The following is an 11,782-nucleotide window of genomic DNA, read 5'->3' as shown; positions in this document are numbered from 1 at the left end:
CATACAAAAATATTTAGGTTTGTGTCCTTGTTTATATTGTATAAAATACACTTGAAATGATGATCCTCTTCCAGATACGGAATTTTCCCCTGCTTGTTTTTTATCTTAGAAATATCAGGAATGTCAAATCTTGTCTTCCCTCATTTTAACTGGAAGCCTTGTTGGAGATCTCGGATGTGCATTGTGAGATTTATCAGCCTGATAACTAAAGGAGTTTGAAGGGCTGGATCTCGCACACAGATCTCTTCTTCCAACCGTTCATGTTGCAATTGAGTTAAACGGGTATTTACAAATTTTTTAAGTAGTCTGACTAAAAATCACTTCCCTTTTCAATCAAGTTTCACTTGGTATCTGCAGTGTAATAAACAAGTCCTCCACTAGTCTATAGAGTCTTCCAGGAAAGACAGGACCTGGATTTCTAATGTAAAATGCATACTGAGAAAATAAACTTTTAAGCCTTCATTACACACCTTTATGGTGTGTAATATGTGTTTTATGGGAGGATATTCTGCATAACTTTGCAGGTCACCTTTTAAAGTGATCTTACTGGGGGCAGCTAGATTCAGACCTAAACCACACAACAAGTTTTGGCCTGATCTTGGCATCTGAACTGTAATGTTATGCAGCTGAGACAGAAGTTGCCAATTTCACATAATTAATGTCATGGGTGGGGAAGTCAGTCACTCAGATTTTATCTTTATTTACTATCCCAGTTTCATTTTTGGCTTTTGCAATATCCCATTAACAGTCTATTGCACTTAAACAGATTTCTATCAGGAGCTTAGATTTCCAAATTGAAAAGTAACCATTTTCAGGAGGCTTGTTTTTCTTTCAACCTGTTTTTGGCATCATCTAAACTTAATTGCAGTTTTGGTCTTACAAACTAGGAGCCGGATCCTTCAACTCAATAATTACTCAAATTAATCCTCTTTGATTTCAGTGCAACTACTCAGCTAATATAATGTTTAAACAAGTTTCCTGATCCTTAAGGATTTCAGTTGTTTGGTCTATCAGAGTCTTTTTCTTTTGCAATGGTTTCCTTGAAATACTACCTGAGGATGCTATTACTTGAAGTTCTAAGCATTTGAGGCAGATATATGTGGTGGTCTCTCTCCCACCGGAGTTCTTGTAAATATTCTGTGCTTGGTTTTAGAGGACAATTTTGGGCAGAACCACCATCATGTGATTATTCTGATTTCTTTACTGAACAAGAATTGTTCCAGGCTGTAGTTCTAAATTTATTGGACACAAGTTGAGACAGCAGCATGTCCTGCAAGAACATAAGGCCTGATCGTGTTCCCATTAAGTCATGTCCAAGCTCCCACTGACTTCTATGCTGTAAGATCAGACACTTCAAAGTAATTTATAAATAGAGATCCCACACAGAGGTAATAGTACTGGTTTTATCTACATATCCTTCATGCTTCAGTCTGCTCTTTCAAGGAGCAGAATGGGTCACTTTTAGACGGTGTAAGGTCTGCTGCCTGTATACCTCTGCCTTATCCCCATGGCAATGGACTTGAGTTAGATTGTGTAGTTTCATCACTGTCTGTTACTGAACAGGGTGTATTAATTTCTGTCAGATTTATCTAGTTGACACAAGTAAATCAAAACTGCACCCCTTGGCATGTCAGAACAGGTTCAATGTATCTTTGAAAATAGCTTTGACTATACTTGCAGTAGAGAGACTGCACTAGTGTAATAAATGCAGACAGGAATGCCCTGCTTATCTGCTTTAATAATAAAACAAATATGGCAACTAAAAACCTTATGATTAAAGGAATACTGCATCTTTAAAAGACCTAAAAAGTTTGAGAATGTGCAGTTTTAGACTCTGTTATTTCAGAGCTTTACACTTGTACAGTCTGTGTAGGAGGAGAGAGGCTGGTTATCATATTAAAGTGTCCTATGGCATTTTTTTTTAAATGCTGCTTGTCTTTTGAGAACATACGTTTCCAGTGGCCAATATCTGGGATTAGTATAAGGTTATACGGATTTAATGTTTTTCAGCAAGATTTAGGAGTGAATAAAGATGTACTTAACTATGTCAATTCAAATTTAACTTAGAATGCCACTTAAGGAATCAATTGATTCAGCTCATTGATATGCATGTCTGACACTAATACATGCAGTGTGCTGTCCGTGACTGTGGAGCTGGAAGTCCAGGGGCACATGCTATGAGCTGGATGGGTTGCTATTCCAACAAGGTTACTATTGCTTTTTAAATCCATTGTGGTTGCAGCGTGGCAATTCTCCTGTGCTTGCTAGGACTCTGAAAGCCTAAAAATCCCTGCATTGACCGTTAGGCTGGGACTCAGCATTTGTAGGGGCTAGTCTCCAGGTACTATCAGGATGAAAGGACTGCAGGATCCAACATGCAACCCCACGAGTGAGTTTTACTTGTGTGACTAAGAACTACATGTGTGAATAAGAATTTGCAGGTTTGAGCCGTATGGTTGCATCTCTAAAGTCCTGATTAAAGCTAGCAAAGAGATTAGCGGTGGTGCTGGCTTCATTGCAGTGTCTCCTTGCATCATCACAACTAGATCAAGGGAAAAAGTGGAAGATAGATTAAAACCAAGGAAAAATGAGGAATTGGGCTAGGTAGGTGGATTACGTACTGCAATATTGACTGCTTATCATTGTTCTTATGCTAGGTCTATACCTGCCCCATCAGTTGACATAGACAATCTCTTACCTTTTGATATAATGTATGACTCTTGAAAGCTAGCTAGCTATTTATTTAAATATATATATATAATTTATAATTTTGTCATCACAAAGCTTTGATATTTTTAATAGAAATGTTCTATATAAAAGTTTGTTCTCAGGGCTTCATATTTATACTATCTTTATAGGGCGATGCATTTAAAGGGATGTATTTTGGGGGGGGAAGCCAGTTGCCACTTTGCATCTTAGACATTGGTTGGTCTTTACCTGTGAGACCGAGCTAGCATGAGACTCCGATGAGCCTACCATAATAGGCAGGTCCAAAGAATTCAGCATTTTTCCCTCTTCGGTCTGTTGACGATGGTGGAAATGGTCACACAAGAATACACAGCAGCTTTGCACATTGTTGACCTTTACACAGTTCCAAGGACACTTCTGTTTTGTGTGCATTGTTGGAAGTGGAAAGCTAATTCACGCAGATTCTAGTACAGTAGCCAATGCACCTGCACTCTGCTATGAGTGCAAGAACACACTGCTGCAAGAGCTCTTAAGTTTCCAGACAATCGCCCCACATTTGGCCACTTGCAGCCTGTCACAGATGTTCCCCAGAACCTTTGACTCTGTTTGCATGGAGCCAAACTTGACTTCTGGGGGTGGCCCTCGGTATCTGAGAAATGGTTGTATTTATTCAAATGCTTTTTAGTTGGAGCAGAGTTGCAATCTTCTGGCATCGTGCTCCATGGGTTGAGAATCTTTGAATTAGTGCATTGGAAGCAACTGTTCAAATCGACACAAACCAAACGATGACTGTATTCTGTGACCGTCAGCTCAGCTTGCCTATCGAGCAGCCAGTTGTTCCCAGTAGTCCGAGTTTCAAATGGTGGGTTTCCAAAGTAGTATGTACAGGACAGTGAGAGTGTTGTCCAAAGGAAATACCTCATTTTTCTGTTAATTAGAGTGGCATTTTTATCAGTTGATGATATTTATTCCTAGGACTTTTTATAAAGAGCTGATGGAATAACTGCATCCACACCTGGATATTCACATCCACAGGTACATTAGATAAGATAATTTAAAAGGAATGTAAATCCTCTTCATTTATGGGGAGATTATTCCTCTGAAGCATTTGGTGCTGGCCATTGTGAGACTAGATGGCAGACTAGCACCGCCACTAAGATGGCAAATCCTATGGAAGAAAAGCAAGCAGTGCATATTAAGTTTACAAATACATGGTTTAAAAATTCATGTTCATTTGCATCCTGACCTTTTATCAGCACAGAAGGCATGTGTTTAACATGTGGTGTACCTTTTGCCGTAGGCTTAAAGAACTTACATACAAATTCCTGTTGGAAGCATACAAATTTTAATAAATGTAAAGGCATTAAATTCTTACTGAATTTGGTTATAGGGTTTTTTTGGGTTTTTTTTAATACATCATGTTCTGGATGGGGGGAAAATTGTGCTAACATTTTAAACTAAAAACCTACCAAATGAAATGCGTATTGTCTTGTTGCAGCAGGTAAAAGGCGTGTAGACCTTTTTTAATTTGCAAGTTTATTTTTGTTATAGTTTCATGAACTGTACAAAAATGTGATTTGCTATACAGCACTGACCATGAAGTAGCACTAGTGAAGTTATACTGTAAGGTACTCTGACTTAACATTTTTCATTTCATCTGTGTATAAAATAATTAGGTACCGTACCTAGTTTTTATATGGAATTGACACTGATGTGTGGCATGCACAGTTGTTTTTAAGATGTAATGTTACTTTTATGAAGTTTAACTTGGGTGGATATCAACAAACCTATAGAATTCAGGGTTCATTCTAAAACTTGCTAGCATGGGTCAGTGATCTACAACACATCTGCAGGAAGATTGAGCAATGACTGTGCTAATGCTACACATTTGTCACCCATTTTTGCTATAATACAAAGGTCCGACCAAAAGAAAATCAACTCAGCATTGTTACTAATCTGATTCCTTTTAAACAGCCAGTGTTTTATCTGCAGAAATGTATTCTGAGAGGCTATCACGAATGTTTGCTTGGTGTGGCTTTTGCTAGTAACTGTTACCTACCATAGTATGGCTGAGTTGGACCCATGAGCGTGACTAGAATGAACGCTGAGTCTTTGAACCTACACACGCGCACTCTGATAACGATCTGGTAATGTGTGTTGTATATTTATAACATATCTTCAAATAATAAAGTTTTTTTGATTTATTACAAGCTGTTTCTGAACCTTTCAAAAAGTCTGATGGGGCTGACAAATCCAGGTTCTTGAGCAGTCTATGTCGGAAGGATTCTAAACGTGATTGAACATGGCCGTAGCTCAAATATCTTTGCCCTGGAAAGTGGCTTTCAGCTGGTGGAAGGAGTGCCAAATAAGTACCGTGAGACCTGAGAATGGCCTCCAGTTGGCCGAACCCTTGCATATCTAGTACCACTAACAATCCTGTGCCATTTTATATAAGCAGGCCAGAGGCAATTGTTATTTGACATGGAAAGGACCAGATGGTACTCTACCAGAATACGCATGAATGTGGGGCGGGTGGCTAATGTTTTCAAACCTGAGCTTCTAAACTTTGATGCCTAAAATAGACGTGGATGCCTAATTAAGTGGCCTAATGTTCAAAGGTGCTGTGCACCCACAGCTCCCATGGATATCCCGGAGTTGTGGGTAGTCCGCTCTGGCAAACCTGGCTGCTTATTTCAATGCCTCATTATGGAACAGGGTGCTTAACTTCAGGCAGTTGAGTTTTGCAATTGTTGGCCTGTGATTCTGTGCAGTCTGGATTAGGCCCTGGTCATGTGCATTGTTAATCAGGTACAGTGTTAACCAGATCAGTTATTCAATTGTCTCTGCAGCACTGCTGTGATTAGACAAAGCATTCCAGTTCTCTAACCTGTTTTATTAGACCTAGTTGAATAATCTGAAGATGACATCAGTGATTGCACAAAGGGCTCACTCTCATTTAGTCTGAAAAAGTCATGGACGTCAAGCTGTGAGCTTGCTTAACTGGTTGCACTTCTGATCACTTGCCAGCCTGTGTGCACTGCTGAAACCAACATATGCCCAGATCATACTTAAGATTTATTCTTGGCAAATGCTATTTAAATTGCATTAAATGTGTGTATTTAGCTTTAAATCTCTGCTGTAAATATCCAAGTGCGGCTGCTGGATTAGTCCCAAAGTAAGTTATTTCATCAGAGATTTCCTTCTGCTATGCGCGAGGTGATTGCCATAATCCATGGAGTTATGTCTGAACTGTGGATTTTAAAAGTGCATAGTAAGAGTGAAGCACTTGTGTCTTCCCTCTGAGAGTGTTTTGGTTTAAGTCTCATATGCTCCTCTTTGCCACCACCCCACACAGGTTTTTGTAGTGAATTATTTATTGCGGATAGCACCATTTCTGAAAAGGCTATTTTAATTAGTTGACTAACCTGAATAATGCCAGTGTGGAACTTACTTGGTCTCCTGTTTTTGCTCTGCCAAAGGCCGTGTGTGTGTATGTGGTGGGGGGAAGGGCAGAGATTAGGACATAATTTCTGGATTCTTTGGTTACATGATGTTTTTATTTTTCTCCCCTTTCTGTGCATTCCCTTACTCCATACAGAAAGGGGCAGCTTTAAGATTGCGGTAGCCAGAAAATGCTCGCTGCTAATTCACAACCATGGGACTGAACTCCATGCAGCCCTTGTGTGGAAATGTGGTATTTAGCTGAGATGCCCAGAAGAAAAGGGAAATATTTTCTTAGTTCAGACCTGCTCCTTAAAAGGACACTGCCAAGCTCCATGTTGCCAACTCTTCTTTACAACAGCCATGTTACATCAGTTTCTACACACAAGCTTGTTGCTAGGTTGCTCCTGGTGACTGCTGGGTTTTAACGAGGGTCTCTTCTCTCTTAAATAATCTACAAACATATTTAGCTCTGTAAATCACAAAACTGTATGGACTCTGAACTCATTTTGGGAGGAAGGAAACCCAAACGACCAACCAAGCACCCAAGAAGGGCAAAATGCTCTATGAAGTCTGCTATCCATACAGTCCTGTATCTGTTCAGAGCTCTAAAACTACAGTAGAAAACCATAAGTGATGGAAAACACTGTAGCATCTTGGTCCTGGAGGTTGCTTTTCTTCCCAACTGTGTCCCACTACAGTGGCTGACAAAGGATAAGAGGGAGGAGGAGTTGAGACCTGGGAACATAACTGGAATTATCTTAGCTCATCTAAATGCCAGTAAAGTTAGTTGATGTTTTTTTTAATAACTGGTCACCCATATATTTGGGGACGGAGGAAGGCAGGCAGGCAAGCAGGCCCAGTGAAGTACACAGCGGAAGGTCATTTTAAGTCCTGATTCACAATTACCTCCATGCTGTTGGACTCATGTGCTTCTGTTCAGCAGGATCAAGTATAAAGTTTTGCTTCCCATGCTCCCTGGCTTGGGTGAAATGGCCCAAGAGTGAGATCCTTTATAACTCTTGCATTCATCAATATTAAATTTCCTGAGCTAATATGTCTATCAGGTTTCCATCAGTTACTACTGTGTCTATATATAGCTTCCCTTTCTAAAAATAAAAGCTTATGGTACTTGAACAGTGTTCTGTTCCATGACCCCTGGCTTCATAAGAAAAGGTACATAGGGAAAACCACCAGAGAAGTGGGGAGCCATGTATGTAGGCTGTAGGGACAAGTCATTCATGTGTGTAACTCCTCATGCAAATGGCGCTCTCAGAAATAAAAGCAGTTGAAATTACAATATTTCTTCATTTCTAGATTAGGTGGGGAAGTCAGTTTCTCTGTATCTAACTAATTTCCTACCATTGCTTTACGTTGCATGCGGAGCCTAGTACAGAATTTTTACTTACTAAAAATATTTATTGCTGTCATCTCTGGCTAGGAGATCAAATAAACACAGCCTGTGACCTGCGGATAATGAAGCTTCAGTATTTCTGGTTTTGTTTATCTGATCTTATAGAAGAAATGCACTCACAGCATTGCTATGAGCAAAATCTATTTGAACTGCATCAGATACTTTGAAAATCTTTGTGAATGTAAAGCGAGCTCCTATGTTTGCTTTAGAGTCGCAGGTGTGTGTGAGTGTATAGTTCTCTAGCATCTTTTAGCCAAGGATCTTAGGGTTTCCAAACTTAGGAACTGATCTTACCAGTTTGTCCATGCAGCTGGACCCTGCATGAGCAAGATTCCTACCTCCGCAGAGCAGACTTCAGGATTGGGGCTCAAGTACCTTATGTGGTTTCACAGTAAGGCCGGTGAAGTACCTCGATGGTTAAAGTGAGGCACGGATTCAGTTGTTTGTCAAAGGTCAGACAAGGAGTCAGTGATGGAGCTGAAGCGGAAGCATGAGAGTCCTGCTCCCGGTGCCACACTTTAACCAACCAGCGATGGATATATAATCACCCTAAGCACGTGGCAGTCGTAAGTGCTGGAACATTGGGCCACGTCTGCATTTCCAGGATACTTTTTTTGTTAAGCTCTGACCAAAAGATGCAACCATCTGTTGACTAGTCCATCGTCCTGCATGGAACAAGTGAGTGGTCTAACTTCAGGTGCTAGCAGGCAGGGTATCACAAATAACTTCCCCATCCTAATGAGCACTGGCAAAGATGCTCTGGACACTGAACTTCTTCCTCCTCTCTCCAGAGCACAGATCAGACTGGGGCAGGGCGGGAACGTGGTCTGCTGGTCCCTCTAGTGTATGTATTTCAGGGACAAAGACAAGGCTTCGGGTGCATGTGGCATCTTTCCTAAGCAAGGAGTAAATCTTATTTTTTAAAAGGGGACGTGCCCAGGATTTTTAAAAATAGAGCCTGGGCCCTTGTATTTGGTGATGTCTGAAAAAGGCTTGACGGTATTGTTTAGGGGAGGACATTTTTTGGTGTTTTTTATACTTTCAGGCTACGTCGACACTCCGCACCAGGGGTGTGATTCCCCTACTCATGTATGCACACTCGCGCTAGCTCTTATTCAACTAGCCTGAGTATAAATAGCAGTGAAGCCATGGTAGCACAACTAGCAGCACTGGAGCCGTGGCTGAGCTGTATCAAGGACAAACCTACCTGAAACCTGTGCCTCTGCTGCTGGCAGCTACGATGCTATTTATATCTGTGCTTGCTCCATGAGTGCGAGTATGGGAGCAGGGGCATCACACCCCAACCTCTTGTAGATGTAGATTTAGAAATATCTGGCAGCTCAGGGCTGCTCTTCCCTTGTTTTGCAGGAGGCTGTCCTGGGGAGGGGCGTGGTAGCGAGAGAGAGAGTGCTTCTATCCAAAGAGCTCTTGCATGTCCGAGGGGTGGGGCTGCTTCCTCTTTAACAGGTATTTTCTCCAAAAAGTTGGTTTTAGAAGTAAAACCAGCATGAACAAAAATTAGCAAACCAGTGTGTTAAACAGTCTGACTACACGGCCCTTGTGCTCTTTCTCTTAGCTTTTGTGATGTCCTTGTTTCACTGTCGTTCATTCGTGACATTCAGGATTGATGAAACCTGAATTTCTCACAAAAATCCCATTGGGTGGGGTGCTTTAGCTGTCCGAAAGCAGCATAAGCAAGGGATGTAAACCCAATTTCCCTTCCTTCTTGCAGGTCCTCTTTAAAGCCGGATGTATCTTGATAATAAATGTAAACACTGGGTGTGTCTTGATAGCATTTGCCCAGAAGGGGGAGATGTGATAGAAGAAAGCAAAGCATTGCAAGGGCAAAATAACACATACTGCCTAGTGACCGGCTGCTAAATGCTGGCAGAGGAAATGAGAGCTAGGCAATGAATGGAACAAAGGTGAGCAGTGAGGTTAGGAAGTGATGCATAGTTAGCCAGGGTGATCATCCAAAATGCATGAGGACAGGGAAGTTTACTCTAATCCAACAGGAGCGAGAGAGGACAAATGTCTTTCGACTGTATAAATGTCTAATGGTCTGAATTAAATGATAGAATTTAATTCCTCAGCCCTAGCTCATAACAAATGCATCCCTTCATGCATGTGTTTCTCTGTGTACACAGGCTGAAAAACGAGCAGTGCTATGACAATGGTTCTGTTAGGTATTTTAAAACAAAGCCCTTAAAAACCCAGTCCTTAAAGTAGCCCAGATTTGCCAATGAAATAAAGGATTTAATGAAGTGTCTGGGGAAGTAGTCCTGTAACAATGCCACTTAATACAAGGTACTGATATCAACAGGACAAGATAGGGGATTGGGTGCTGATTAAGCTGCATAAGGAAAATGAAAATAATACAAGGGTAGTAAATGATTCTGTCATGGTTACAGGGTTAACTGCACCCCAGGTCCCCTTCCTCTTTGGGTGCCCCCCATATGCTCTTGTCACTCCAGTATTTCTGATCAGTTGGGGCAGCCATGAGGGGTTTGTCCCCCTGCAGAACAGGCCTCAGCTAAGCAATGCCATTTGTAAACAAGGGGTCCCCAATTGTTGCTAGGTGTGAACCCTCAAACCTTCTCTTGAGCTGAATTCCATCCTTTGCCCTTCCCTGAGTCAGCTTAGGGTTGGGGTCCCCTTTGGCAACACCCCAGATCCCTCGTGAGGGGAGGCAGTGAACTAGCCCCTTGACCCCCTTGGGTTTGCCCCTCCCATGGAGGCTGTGGAGTCCACATCTGCTTACCTACCAGCACCTGCTGCATATACACCTTATGGGGTTTGACTAGGCTGTGAGCAGTGCCAGCACCCTGCCACCCCGCAAACGACTACCCACGGAGTCTCACCTCCCGCTTCCACTGGGGATCTGGCTGTGTTTTACTCTCAGGTACAGCAAGGTGTGTGCACAGACTGCTGAAGTGCGAATTCAGTTGCACATACATTGTACAACCACTCTGGGGCTATGTCCTCCCAGTGACACAGGCTAATCAGGAGGGCCAGCATCCCAGCCCTCCTCTGGCCTGGCTGGCAATATGCTCACCTGCCATGGCTCCATGCCATTGCCTGAGCCTTGGGCACTTGGCCCAGTTGTGTCCTGACCCCTGGAAGCTATAACACCTCAGATCTCTGGTCTGTGTCCTTCCCACCTTAACCCAGTGCTGGTTGTTGGTTCTTTTCCTGACTGTCTGAGTACAGCAGATTAACTGACACTGCCTTGGTCAGCTCTTGAGAGTTTAGCTGCCTGTCTGCATACCTCTACCCGCTGACTTAAGTTGCTCATAATTCATCTTTCATGTCCATCTTTTCTCTATTTTCTTCTTGGAAAAGAATATAGAGCTGTTTTTCTCTTTGGCTTTTTTTCTTCTGCAGTATTTCCTTTCAGTATTGTCACATCACCACTGTCCCCATCTCACCGCTGCCACCGTATATGTCCCGGTTACGGCACTAACTATACCTCTGACTGCTCCTGGTCCCTTCAAACACACCCCTCTCAGGTCTTGGGCCTTTAGCAGTCAGTGGAATCATGCAAGCCTCTCATGCTCAGAATGGCCCCTGGGTTGCAGGCCCCTGTGTATCAACTGCGATTATTTCAGCAGGTCTGACTTTGGTTCAGACCCTGCAGTTTTGCTCCCTCTGGAGCAGTGAGAGTGGTATCCAGTAACCACCAAACAGACACCTTAGAGCAAAGTATTTATTTGAACTAAAGCATTTCAGAGAAAACCGACCTTAAAACCATCAACCAGGCTGCCTGCATGACTGCCTTTCCCTAAAGCTTCCTATTCCCTAGTTCTAGGGAAAGATCCAATGCTTTCCCACTCCTCCAGAGTCTCTCCGTGTCAGCTGGTCTCTCCCTGGGCAGCCCCTGACAATTGACCCCACTTGTCCGGAGAAGGGCTTTTTAACTCTTCCATGTTCTTTTGATCTCCAGTCTCCCAGGCTGGCAAAACAGCTGTGTCACTTTGGCCTGGAGCCTGGAATTGGGCCATTATCTTTCAAGTGTGTGTGTTGGGGTGGTTCTCATCTGGGGAGCCATTTCCTTGCCTTCCTGTTTGTTCTTCCCAGAGCCATCTAGTAAGCTAGATCAGTGCATTCATACGGGCAAGCCTTGTTACCTACTATACAATAACTTCACATCACTGACCAACTCACATACAGTGTTCATAAAATTATTACATCTCCGTATGCTTAGATTATAACATGGCAGCTCCTTGTCCCTCTCATACA

This window comes from Emydura macquarii, unplaced genomic scaffold (assembly GCF_026122565.2).
Source record: "Emydura macquarii macquarii isolate MOO-44397 ecotype Brisbane River unplaced genomic scaffold, CSIRO-AGI_Emac_v2 contig_691, whole genome shotgun sequence".
Taxonomy (NCBI): Eukaryota; Metazoa; Chordata; order Testudines; family Chelidae; genus Emydura; species Emydura macquarii.
Note: the sequence above shows the minus strand (reverse complement) of the source record.